The sequence below is a fragment of the Ursus arctos genome, unplaced genomic scaffold (genome assembly GCF_023065955.2).
Source record: "Ursus arctos isolate Adak ecotype North America unplaced genomic scaffold, UrsArc2.0 scaffold_12, whole genome shotgun sequence".
In the NCBI taxonomy this organism is placed as follows: domain Eukaryota; kingdom Metazoa; phylum Chordata; class Mammalia; order Carnivora; family Ursidae; genus Ursus; species Ursus arctos.
This window is the reverse complement of record NW_026622786.1, coordinates 32,335,523-32,348,288: the sequence shown is the minus strand read 5'-3', so window position 1 is coordinate 32,348,288 and position 12,766 is coordinate 32,335,523. Positions and strand designations below refer to the sequence as shown.

Sequence of the window (12,766 nt, the reverse complement as noted above, 5' to 3'; positions counted from 1 at the left end):
ACGGAGCCACACAGGTGCCTCCACCTTATTTAATTTTTGAAATAACTCCATTGTCCCTGTTTTACAAATGAAAAAATTGGTACTTAGCTTATCCAATGTCAAGCAGGTGGTAAATGACAAAGTTAGAGTTCGATCAGACCTTAACCATTCTGCTGCACTCCCTTCCAGATTTCTCAAACATTTGTAAGAGTTTTGTAATAATAACTAGGCCTAACAACATAACTAACGTATTAAAAGTAACTAACATACTGAAGGCATGTGATACTTCTTTATTAAGTCATTCAGAAAGAATGTCGTATGTAGGGGATATGCTATTAATTTATTTTAACCACATTTTAATAGGAAAGCCAAGAAGAAAAACCTTGTAAAATATCATTTAAATACAGATTAAACCTCAGTTATTCCTCTTGTCACTATATTGCTGGGGGACTGTTTCTGTGCAGGGGGCTGTGCCTGCAGGACGCACCCTTGCTCTCCAACATGTCAATCTCAATTATGTCATAGAGGCAAGCAGGGTGGAGGGAGCATTTGTTGATTCTGTTTCATGAGTTGGAATACTGAGTAATGAGCTAGGAAACCTCTACAGAACTGATTTTTTGATTGTGTCTTTTGGTTCCTCTAAGAGATAGATTGTAGATTTTTTTTTTAAAGAGAGATGCCACATTCTATATAAAACTCCTTTTTATATAGTTCACGGAAGAGGCGGTATAGCAGATGGCTCATAGTGCTGGTTGCTGTGAATTCGGGGTTCGCTTTGGGAGCTTGAGCAAGTTTCTAAATTTCTCCAGTCCTCAACGTTCTCACCTTTAGAGCTGAGATTATAATATCTACCCCACTAAATACACAGTCAATGTTAGCCTTCCCATTTCCATCTCCTTCTACCTTTTTAATTCAGCAGATAATTGTTAAAAGGATGTCTTGTGTGTTAGGTCCTTTTCAGGACACTGTATTCTTCTAAGAGCTCAAAGCAAGAGGCAGGAAAGGCATCTAACGTGCTCTTTGCGATGTAGATTAATGGCAGTATAATAGAACTATCAGCACTCCCTAAGTGCTCCGGAAGCCTGAAGGGTGGAGCAACTACTTGTTTAGGGGTAGAGTGGGTAGCAGCATTCATTTTAAACATCTTTTGTATTTAACGGTCATTTAATACTTGGTGAACATTAAACCTTTATGTTTTAGAGTCAGAAGTTAACTCGACCTAAATACTAGGTTGATTTTCAGCGCACGGCAATTTGCTATTTGTCATTGGGTTTAGAAAATGTTCTCCTGGATTACAGCATTCTTTACAGTGATCACTATCAGAAGTAATTGATTTTAGGAGACTGAAACCATCCAGAGACATGTAATATTTTTGGCTTGATCATAGCTCACAGGAATTGTGGAATTATAATACTTAGGGAGCACCCAGTATCTGGCAGACCCCGAGGAGGCAGGAAATGTCCTTGCCTTCGCCGAGCCTGTGGTCTTGGCATTGGGCTTGGAGAGGGAATCCGCTCCCAGCACAGCATGATACACACCATCCTTGTTGGGGTGAAAACTTGGTACTTCCCCTGGTCTTGGCATTATTTCTGTTGCATTGTACTTTTAACTTGTACAAAAGAATTGTGAAATCATAATTTGATAAAATATTAAGGTCATTTAGGAGTGCTGTGGCATTTATCCGGTGATCCATCACTGATTCAAAATGACTCACCGTCATTAGAATGCAGCCAGTCATGCTAAATTTGACAGCAGTTCTCCATTCAGATTTGTGAAATGTCATCTTTGGTGGCTACACTGAAAAGTATTAATTTTTCTCTGTTCTTCCAGAAGGGTGAAGGCTTGGCCTCTGCTTCTGAACCTCTGCACCTCTCATGGGGTGATGGAAATGCCAGAGGTTCTGCTCTGCTTTCCCACCTTTCCAGACCCATTGTGTGTGTACACCAGTTGTGTTTATAGATCATTCAGAGAGCCAGGCCTCTTCCCCCATACCCTTGGTTCCTAACTGGCTGGTAAACCCTGATCTAGTATTATTGGTTCACTCAGTCATTATTTACTTAATAGTTATGGTAGGGATTGAGATATGGGGGTCCAAGAGATAGGCTAATAATTTGTTACCCTGGGCAGGCTGATGATTTGATGCCACTTCAGACTGTTGTCCTCTAAATATTTGTTCACAACATTTTTAAGAGGAAAAGCCAAGCCCTGGATGAGAGGGAAGAGGGTAGGCAAAGAATCCCTCAAATCCCCCTTCTGCCAGTTCCTAGGATCTCAATGACCAGAAGAAAAATAGCAGACCCCTTCTTTTTCCTTCCAAGCATATTCTCTACAATCCCTGAGAAAAGTTCTAGTGGGTACTATTTTTGTTTCATCTAGTTAAGTTTCCAGAGATGTTTTCAGCACCCCATTGATGAGTCTGTATGTGGAAACTGCCGTAACATCCAGGCTTTTAATCTAGCCCTGGAAAGAGGCACTGGGATAGATCCCAGAAATGCAGATAACTGAGATGCTGCCTCAGCACTCCAGGAACTTGAGGCAATAGCTTATTCTATGCTATCAAACAGCATGAGAGACTGTTAATGTAGTAGGAACCCAGATGGAGGAGCAGTGAATTCAGCCTGTGGAGGTCAAGGTGGCTTGTGGAGGTGATTCATGGAGGTGACGCCAGGGTGGGACAGATGGTGAAAAAAAATTTTTTAAAAGATTTTATTTATTTATTTGACAGAGAGACAGCCAGCAAGAGAGGGAACACAAGCAAGGGGAGTGGGAGAGGAAGAAGCTGGCTCCCAGCGGAGGAGGGAGCCCGATGCAGGGCTTGATCCCAGGACCCTGGGATCAGGCCCTGAGCCAATGGCAGATGCTTAACGACTGACTCACCCAGGCGCCCCCAGATGGTGAAATGAAATGTCCCTCTTTAAAGTACATCTGGTATTCCTGGTTTGAACTTTTCAAACTGATGAAATAGGCTACTTTAATTTTATAGAACCTAAAGCCTTAAACTTATGGGACTGCTCAAGGCAGGGTGAATGTGATATTGCAGTAATTCTTGTCATATCTGACTTACAAAATGAGATCAAGTTACTAGGCAGAGATTCTTGACTTCTTGCTGAGCCTTAAAGGGAAAGATTTTTTTTAACCATCTCTAAGACACAAATTCACGCCAATGGAAAGCCATTCTCAGATTCCAAAGTTTTAGAGCAGTTCTTTGCTTAACTACAAAGGAGTTCGTTTTGTCAATCTCCCCTATCTCTACTGACCAGAAGGAAATAAGAGCATCCAGACTTCTCAGTTTTCAAAGCAAAAGGCGTGGGGCCTCTTGTTTTTCTATCATAGTTGATTGTCGCCTATTGTTCTTTAATCCACAGTCACTTGGAAATATTCCCTTGAATGTCCTTCACTGGGAACCTTTTGAAGGGAGCTCTTCTTTGGGAAAGGGAATTCTTAATGTTATGTTGGTCACCTCCAAATCTTCCAGAATAGATTTTTTTTTAAGATTGTCTCGGAATTGACTTTTTAAGTAAAAATGAACATCTGTCATGTCCTGCCAGTGGGGAGGGAAAATATTTTTGAGGGGGTAGTTAGGGGGTTTCCTAACACTCATTAGCATTGCAAGCTGGAGAAGCCACTGATGCCGCAGCCTGTGTCAGCCGCTGGGCCCGCCAGTGTTGCCCTGACAGTCCAGTCCTGGGTTTTCTTGCCTCAGGTGGACTGTTACTATATTCTGACAAGCACTGTCATTTAGTATGTTCACATTGCATTTTTCTACCTTGTACTTTTGTTTGCTGCTGGGGAGAAAGAAAGGTGATAACTTGTGCTATAATTTCTAAAATTAGTTTGAGTGGTTTGGTTTTAGTCTAGATAAAGAGACCGAGCTACATTTTGTTGTTTTTTAACTTGACGTCTCACACTGAGATGACAAGTTATCATTCGGAGGGAGCTTTCATTACACTTATATCTTCTCAGCAAAATATTCCTCTGGTATAGGTAAATGTGTAGTAGAAAAGAAGAATGAGGGGTGCCTGGGTGGCTCAGTCAGTCAAGTGTCTGCCTTTGGCTCAGGTCATGATCCCAGGGTCCTGGGATTGAGCCCCACGTCAGGTTCCCTGCTCAGCAGAGAGCCTGCTTCTCCCTCTCCCTCTGCTGCTCCCCCTGCTTGTACTCTCTCTCAGATAAATAAATAAAATATTTTTTAAAAAAAGAAAGAAAAGAAGAATGAAACTCGCTAGTAAAACATGTTGAAAAGCATTCAACTCAACCCCATCAAAGAAATGCAAAATAAACAATAAGATAATTTGGGATAGAATTAGCCAAGTTTTTTTGTTTTTGTTATTTAATGATGATTCCCACATCTGGTAAGGGTACTACTCATATACTGTTTATAGAAAAGAAAATTCGTATAACCTTCTTGAGAAATAATTTGTTGTTATGTATCAGAGCTTTTAAAATGTTTATGCCCTCTGGCCCATTACACTCTTTTAGAGATCTTTGCAAAGGAAATCATATGAACAGAGTACAGGGATGTTTACATTATTATTAGTGATAAAAAGGGAAAATCTAAGATTCAATAGGGAAATGATTTTGTAAACCATGACATATCTATGTATGAACTATTATGCTTCCATCAAAAATGATGTTTAGAGGGACGCCTTGCTGTCTCAGTCAGTGGAACATGCAACTCTTGAACCTAGGGTTGTGAGTTGGGTATGGAGATTACTTAAAAATACAATCCTTTTTAAAAAATGCTGCTTAGAGAAACTGTAACAACATTAAGAAAGCCTATGATAAATAATAAGAGGCCAAAATATTGTGCTATTGAATTTTACAATGGCATAATTGTGTCAAACAGCAGGACAGCAAACAACAACCAAAAAACAAAACAAACAAACAAAAAAACCAAAACAAAAACAACAATAAAAACTGGAAAAAGAAACTATCCCAAATATTCCCCCCAACTTTATCCCCCTTTTTTATATAAGAAACACAGATATTTCCAATAGGTTTTTCTATTATTTATAAAATGAGTGGTACCGAGATATAATGCTTATCTCATTCTTAATTAAAAATCGAATGTTCGTATTTTATGCCATATAAATTGCTGTGGCGATGACATTAAATGTGTAACGTGGGACAGTGATTTTTGTCTCCCCCTGGGTATTAGTTGACTGCCTTTGCAGGCGATCAGAAGGTGACCTCTATAATAACACTCACTTTTTAAGTTGTATGTTTCATAAAGTTATTATAGATTTTGGAAATCTTAGAACCAAATGGATAACTTGCCTTGCAGTCCTGTGATGAGTAAAATGTAACAATATGTTTATGATTTCTCTTTAGGAATTTTTCAAATAGAAACTAATTGCAGAGTTTCCGGTTGACCAGCATTCATAGGGTAAGATTAACATTCTGAATTGTGAACACATGGTAAAGATAATTACTATTACATTGGTAGCTTGGGGCAAATACTGAATACTTAGTATGTAAAAAGAGATTATTATTCCTACAGACCTTTTGCATAAAATCCTTTTGATATTTTTAAACCAGTTAATAAACAAAAATTAAATCTGTATACATTTTGGTAAAATGTCCTCTTCCCGTCCTTCGTTGGTCTTGTATGTTGCAGAGTATATGTGTGTGTGTGTACGTTTTTTTTAAACCTTAAAGATCTGAAGAGTATAATGTCTATGACAGATTTAGACTCCATGTCTATATTTTTCTGATTTTTGTTTAAGGTAGTGTTTTTTAGGCGTGGAGTTGGTTTGCCATGTTTCCATAAATAAACAATGGCCATCCTTTCCCAGATTACATAAGTCAGAAATAAGCAAGCCCCATATCTGTTGCTTTCTACAAACATCATTTATCTTTTATAGTTGTGGAAGATTAATCTTAAATTAGCTCTGTGGGAGAGCTTTTGACTTTGACATAATGAACAATTAATTTGAACACTGTATTAAGTAGCATGACTCTCTAATATTGTGAATACGACAGATGTCTTGAAAAGTGTGCTGCCCAGCTCTGAACATATATAATCCAGGTGAGGCAGTGGTTAATACATTGGGTCTGTCCTCTGTGTATTGTGAACACCCTTCTTTTGTAGATGAAAGTATAGATCCTTTGATTTCTTGAGTATATCCACATATCCCTGCTGATTCGTTGAGTTGACTATGAATATTTAAAAGCTAGTATCAGGGGTGCCTGGGTGGCACAGTTGGTTAAGTGTCCATCTCTTGGTTTTGGCTCAGGTTGTGATCTTAGGGTTATGAGATGGAGCCCTGTGTAGGCCTATGTACCCCCCCATTGACCCCCGCGCTCTGCGTAGAGTCTGCTTAAGTTTCCCTCTCCATCTCCCTCTGCCCCTCCCCTCCTCTCTCTAAAAAAATAACTTAAAAAAAAAAAAAGAAAATTAATATCAGATCAGCTCCTTCTCTACTTATGGCTCTTAGGTGGCTTTTCCATTCCTCCTGGACTATTTATTATCCAAACTTTGTATATTGGCTGCAGGCCCTCTCATTCTTCTGCTTTCCCCAGGCTCCTAACATCCCAGCGGGGTGGCCTCCCTTCTGATCTGCACCCATTCTAAGCTTCTTGCTCCTTCTATTTGGAATGAGCTTCCCCAATATAATTGCATGGCCAGCTTTATTCAGATCTAAAGAAGTCTTCCTTGACTGCCCAATCTAAAGGAGCTCTATATTCTTCATGGCATTTATGATTCTACTGTGTTTATATATTTGGTTGTCTTTCTTTCCTTCTTCCTCAGTAAGGTCCCTGAGAGCAGGGATCTTTCTGTCTTGCACAACCGTATTTCCTGAATGCTTCAACCTCCATGAGGCGTGTAATAGGTATCCTACAGACTAAAGTCCTGACCTCTCTTTGAGAAGTGCTACTGTTCAGGGATGTTCCACCCATTCTCTTGGGTATTTTCTCTGTATAGAATCAAATGTAGTACTTATTAGGTTTAGCCATCATGCCACCCATTTGGCCCTGGTGACAGCATGACATGGTGGTGCTTTCAACTATGCATGTCTTCTCTCTACAATAGGATTGTAAATCCCATGAAAGTAGAAACAAGGTCTCATATTTCCTTGGTATGCCTTTGTAGTCCTAGCCTCCCTAACTGAGTGCATTTAAATGTTAACTTTAGAGAAAGGGTTAAGACTAGTAGCTTAACCATATTTTTAATATTTCTAGAGTAATGTTTCTGGTTTGCCACAAAGCTAAAAAAAAAAATCCCATTTTGATTTATAGTTTAAAAATTGTAACATAGAAATATTCTGACTACATTTGCAAGTTCATGTTACAAAACTCTGTTTATTTCATTAAGAAGGCCTATTATTAATTAGACTAGATGGGCAGAATCAAGGCTATCAACTTCCCATTTCTTTTCGAATTAGGAAATTTGTCCATAATTCCATGCCCTAGAGAAGTAGCTTAAACATCTCTACGCTTTAGTTTTCTTACTCGTAGAGTCTAATCTCCATGGTTTCTTCCTGAATTAAATAGCCCATATGATTCTGCTCTTGTGCAAAGTAGGTCACCTATGGGAGAAGTAGCAGAAGCAAATGGAATGATGATCTCTGCTATCAGCCAGACATTTGAAAGGAGAGCATGTAGATTCACAAGAGACGACACAGGAACTGAGTTTGGATCCACTTGATGGCTTGCTTACTGTGGGTGGTGGGAGGGGGAGTCAAGAAAATATTTTTAGGAACAATGAAGACGGTGGAGGAGGGTCTGAGGTTGCCTTCTGCTTGTATATTCGAAGAGTCATGTAGCCACTGGTGGCTTATTTGCCAGTATTAATATTATAATGTGACTGTAACTTCTTTCATTTTAAATGTATTCTAGGTAATTTGGTAGCTTACTAAACGCATCAAAGAACTGAGAATGCTTTTCCTAAAAAGACAATTACCAGCTACATTAAATAAATCTTGTGTTCCAGATCTGTCAGAAACAAGGAAAAGTAAAACAATGTTTTGTTTTGTTTTTAAGTTCAGAACAACTCAGATTTAATTAGGATTTCTAGAGTTATTCCCATGGTGTTAATTGTCATATTCAGTAACTATCTTCTGGGGCTTCAGATGATTAATTTTCCTAATATTTAGAATATTATTTATGATTATTTGGAAACCCATTACCGCTGTACAGCTTTGGGTCAGAAACTGCCGAATGGTAGTTACACATCACTTCTCTCCTTTGGTTTCTCTGTGTTATTGACCATGATGTCACACTCTTTCCTTGAAACTGATTTCCTTTCCAGAAACACCGTGCTCCTCCTTTATCTCACTGACCCTGCTTCTCTCTCCCACTTTGTTCTTCCTGATCTCAGAGTTCTTCTTCATGTGATATATTATCCAGGGGAGAGATGCTGTTCTTCACTCACTCAGTTCTTTCTCTCAAAGGACTAACTCATTTCTCTGGCAGGATCAACTACTTAAATGTTCTTGAGTTCCTTTGGCGAATTAAAGATGGATGTAAATACTTTGTGATTTTTCCAGCTGGAGTCTGTTTCCCTTCCCTTTAAAAATCTGGACTAGCCTGGTTACCTTTTTCGAATCCTCGAGTCTGGCAGAAGTGATGTGGAGTAATTTCTGAGGCTGGACTTTAAAGAGATTGGTAGCTTCCACTATCGTGTGCTTGCAGTGTTCCGTGGAACTTAGCCACCTTGCCGTGGGAAAGCCTAACCAGCCATGTATGTGGAGCAGTGGCAAGGCCCCTAGTCATTAGCCTAAGCTGAGCTGCAGGACCAGCAGACAGCCCGAATGCCAGTCCTGTGACTGAGGCACGTTAGACCTTCCAGCCATCCCACCATTCCAGCCAACACCATGTGAAACAGAAGATCTGCCTCATCATCCCACAGAATCATGAGAAATGACAAATGGTTGTTTTAGCCACTAAGTTTTAGAATGATTTTTTTTTGCATAGCAATAAAGAACTAAAACAAAAATTGGTGCCTGAAGTGAGGTGCTTCCATAACAAAACATCTGGCATTGGCTTGGAGACCAGGGGACAATGAAGGTGCGAAGGGAAGTAAGATGACTATTAATGGTGGCTGGAAGGGCAGTGAGGAAATTGCTATTGGGGGATATAAAACGATACCCTTGTTCCTACTGATAGAAACACTGACAAGATTGACACCTCCAGTAACATGGAAGATGGAAAATGAACCTAATGGATTTGTGTATCTAGCTTAGGAGATTTTCCAGCAGAATATCAGAAGTGCCAGAGCGCCTGGGTGGTTCAGTGGATTAAGCGTCCAACTCTTGATCTCAGCTCGGGTGATCTCAGGGTCATGAGTTCAAGCCCTGCCTTGGGCTCCATGCTGGGCATGGAGCCTACTTAAAAAAAAATATTTGAAGTGCCAAATGACTTTTTTTAACCATGCCCAAGTATTGCAAGAGAGAGATGAATTAAAGAAGAGACTGTTCAGATTTTAAGCAGACTTTAGAGGATATATTTCCAATCCAGAATTGTCTAGGGTTTTAAATAAAACTGTTCTCCATTCCCAGCTTTTCCACCCAGCAAAAGGTACACAAAGTAAGAAATGGCCTCAGGTTGAAAGATCAGATCCAGAGTACCACTGCCAGTAAAACTTAATCTCACGGTGCAAACAAAAACCAGGGCCTCTCTCGCTGTTAAGACCCTGTATGATGACTTCAAAAAGATGTTAAGGCCATGCCTCCTGGATCTTCTCTGCTAGATAACAGGGCTTCTAAGGACCTTAAGAAAGCTGTTCCACAGCCTCCTAGACCTAATTTAGATGACAAAATCCTGGACTTCAAGCCTGAACTTGAGCCATAGTCAGATGAAATTTTGAGGGGCTTGTAAGAAGGTGAGTGTTGCTTTGCATGTAGGAGGAAGGACTAGAAATCATTTGGGAGCAGGGAGAGCGGGTGAGTTAAGCCTGGCTGTATATCTGCTACCACTCCTCCCATTGAGAAGTCACGTTTCCCCTCCTCTGTCCTCTAGAATCTGGGCTGGCTGTGTGACTCCTTTGACTGATAACATGTGGTGGACATGACACTGTGTAGCTTTGAGGGCTGGGCCATAACAGAATTGCAGTTTTCACCTTTGTGCTTGGAAGGCACCGTCTTAGAACCCAACCACGCTATGTGAGGACCCTCAGACAGCCATGAGGGGTCTCACCGGAAGTGCCAGCCAGCAGCCAACTCCAACCACCAGCCTGATGAATGAGGGCATTCTGGATCTTCCAGCCACTCTTGTGGCAGCCGATACCATGAAGTAAAAGAACCATCACAGAATCATGAGAAATAGAGCCCTATTGTTTTTTTAAGCCGTTAATATTTAGAATAAGCAGAATAGTTAGCCAAAATCCTTCCGTTCTTCATGAGCTGAGTGATGGCCTCTCCCGGGAATGGCCCTATTACCTTAGCTACACCCTGCCTAACATCTGAGCGTATTTCTTTCTGCTTTCTGATATGCTCAGTTATTTACTGTACAAATATTTGTTGTACACCACGTGCTAGAAACTGTGGAAGATACTATATAATACCATAGACTCAAGATCTGGATCCATTTGACTCCTGCTTCTCCATGGACCCCTCTATCTGCTGTTGCTAAGTGGTGTTGAATTTTCATTTACAGTGACTATTTCGTTCATTGCTTTCCTTTCAAATGTGTGCAAACCCTTTCCCTCATTACTTCAGCCCACGTGATTGAAATAACCTTTCATCTGGACCCCGTTGTCTCTGATTCCTCCTCAAACCACCCTACAAGTCTCTACAGCTCCGTGACTCCCTGTTCTGCTGCCTCGCACACCTGGGTCTCGGGTCTCTGAAGGGCTCACGGAGTGGCTGTCGTGGTTACTGGTAGTCTGTGGAGAGGGGCAGCACTCTAGACATCTAGTGAAACTTCCAGGAAGATTTAAAAGGTCATCACTTTTGCCAGATATTTTATTGCTAATCTGTCTCATGAGTTTTCTCCTCCTGCAGAGATTTGGAGGAAACAAAAAAAAAAAGTACTGGTCTCAGCTAGACCAGTTGAATTGCTTGATCGGATGCAGGAGTAGGGCCTGGATTTGCGGTTCTTTTTTAAAAGCACTCCAGGTTATTCTAATGTGAAGCCAAAATTGAGAACCACTATCTTAGATTCTCAAGAAATGGTCTCTGTACCAGCAGCATCAACAAACTAGAAGTTTTTTAGATGTGCCCATTCCTGGGGCCTACTTCAAACCTAATGAATCAGAAACAATGAGGTGGGACCTAGCACCTTCTGTTTTAATAAGCTCTCCAGTGATTTTTATGAACATTAATGTTAGAAAAACATTTTACTGGGAGTGCCTGGGTGGCTCAGTTGTTGAGTGTCTGCCTTCGGGTCAGGGCGTGATCCCAGAGTTCTGGGATCGAGCCCCACATCAGGCTCCTCCTCTGGGAGCCTGCTTCTTCCTCTCCCACTCCCCCTGCTTGTGTTCCCTCTCTTGCTGGCTGTCTCTCTCGCTGTCAAAAAAATAAATAAAATCTTAAAAAAAAATTTTAGAAAAACACTTTATAAATCTTAGTTCCCTTCTAGGAAGTCTCAAAACTACAACTAAATTTGGGAAGGGTGTTTATTATTTGAAAGTTGCTCTATTGACAAGATCTGAAACAATTGGTAAAGGACATAAACTGGCATACCAAGTGTCTTGCTAGTGATCATTTGAGTTCTTGAGAAATGCTGAGTGATTATCATCGCATCTCTGAAGAATGGTTCACGGGGTTATTTAGTCTAAAGAAAAGGAGGAAATTAATCAAGGATACTGATGCACTGTGTCCCAGAGAGAGAACTCAAAGAGGTGAATTTAAACTTCCGTTGGATATATGTTAGGCCCAAGAAACATCTTTTGATGAGAAGTGGAACTAAACATTTTGAAGGGATATAAGGCAATTTCTAAATCGATGTGCAGTGAGAGCATAGAGAAACCCTGTTTGGAATTGTTTGGTTATATCCCTGCCTGGGGTCAGAGACAGAGATCTTTGAAGTAGTGTCCAGTTCTCTGCATAGAATGACTCTAAATACCATCTGATCAGCATTTGTTTATTTTTTCACGGTTGTTTTGGAAATGCTTTCAAAGTAAAATAGGGACTAGTGGGAAGTAAAGATGCCTAACTTGAGTGCTCTTGTTTCAATCCTAGAGGCTTTAGGGTGAGATTGTCAAATGAATTCATGTGCTTTGAAGAGCTTTTATGATTTTTTTAATGAGGTTTAAAAGCTAAAGGAATGGAATTAGGACCATAAAATCCTTTACTGTTAACATGGTTTCTTTGAACTGATTTAGTGCATTTGTATATTAGAAATAGAAATTTGATTTAGATTGAATCCTCACTGTTTGCAAAAATATGGTCTGGAAAAAATTTTCTAGACATACAAACAGTATTAAATTTTGTAATGACAAAGGACAGCTATGCTCTAGTTCTTGAGTTAAACACTTTAATTAGGAAAATTAACATCATTTAATATATAGGAATGCTTGCGATTTTTCATACATCATTAAATCCGGATGCTATATATTTAAATGGGAAGCCTTAGTTCAGTGGAAGATGTTTAGTAGAAAAAGTTTAGCTGGGAAAGTAGATTATATAGACTGTTACAGGGGGACATTGTAGAAAACTGTGTATTTGCATCCTTCTTTTTCAAAAGACTACAGTAGAACCCAGTTACAATGCAGTTGTTGGGCTAAGTTGATGTCTTAGTCTGTTCCGCTGCTTTAAGCAGCTACCACAGACTGGGTGACTTAAATAGCATTTATTTCTCACAGTGCCTGGAGGCTGGGAAGTTCAAGATCAAGGCACCGGCAGAT

General features: G+C 40.1%; 1 protein-coding gene across 3 annotated transcripts in view; it reads left to right on the top strand.

Moving 5' to 3' along the window:
• Positions 1-12,766, top strand: part of LRRC8B (leucine rich repeat containing 8 VRAC subunit B) — a 67,578-nt gene that overhangs the window by 35,952 nt on the left and 18,860 nt on the right. For 2 of the 3 annotated variants that reach the window (XM_026497644.4, XM_057310486.1), the window contains exon 2: positions 5,311-5,365. The exons of the other annotated variant lie outside the window; for it this stretch is intronic. The gene's annotated coding sequence lies outside the window, so the exon portion shown is untranslated. The remainder of the gene's footprint in view (positions 1-5,310; positions 5,366-12,766) is intronic. 3 annotated transcript variants of the gene reach the window in all.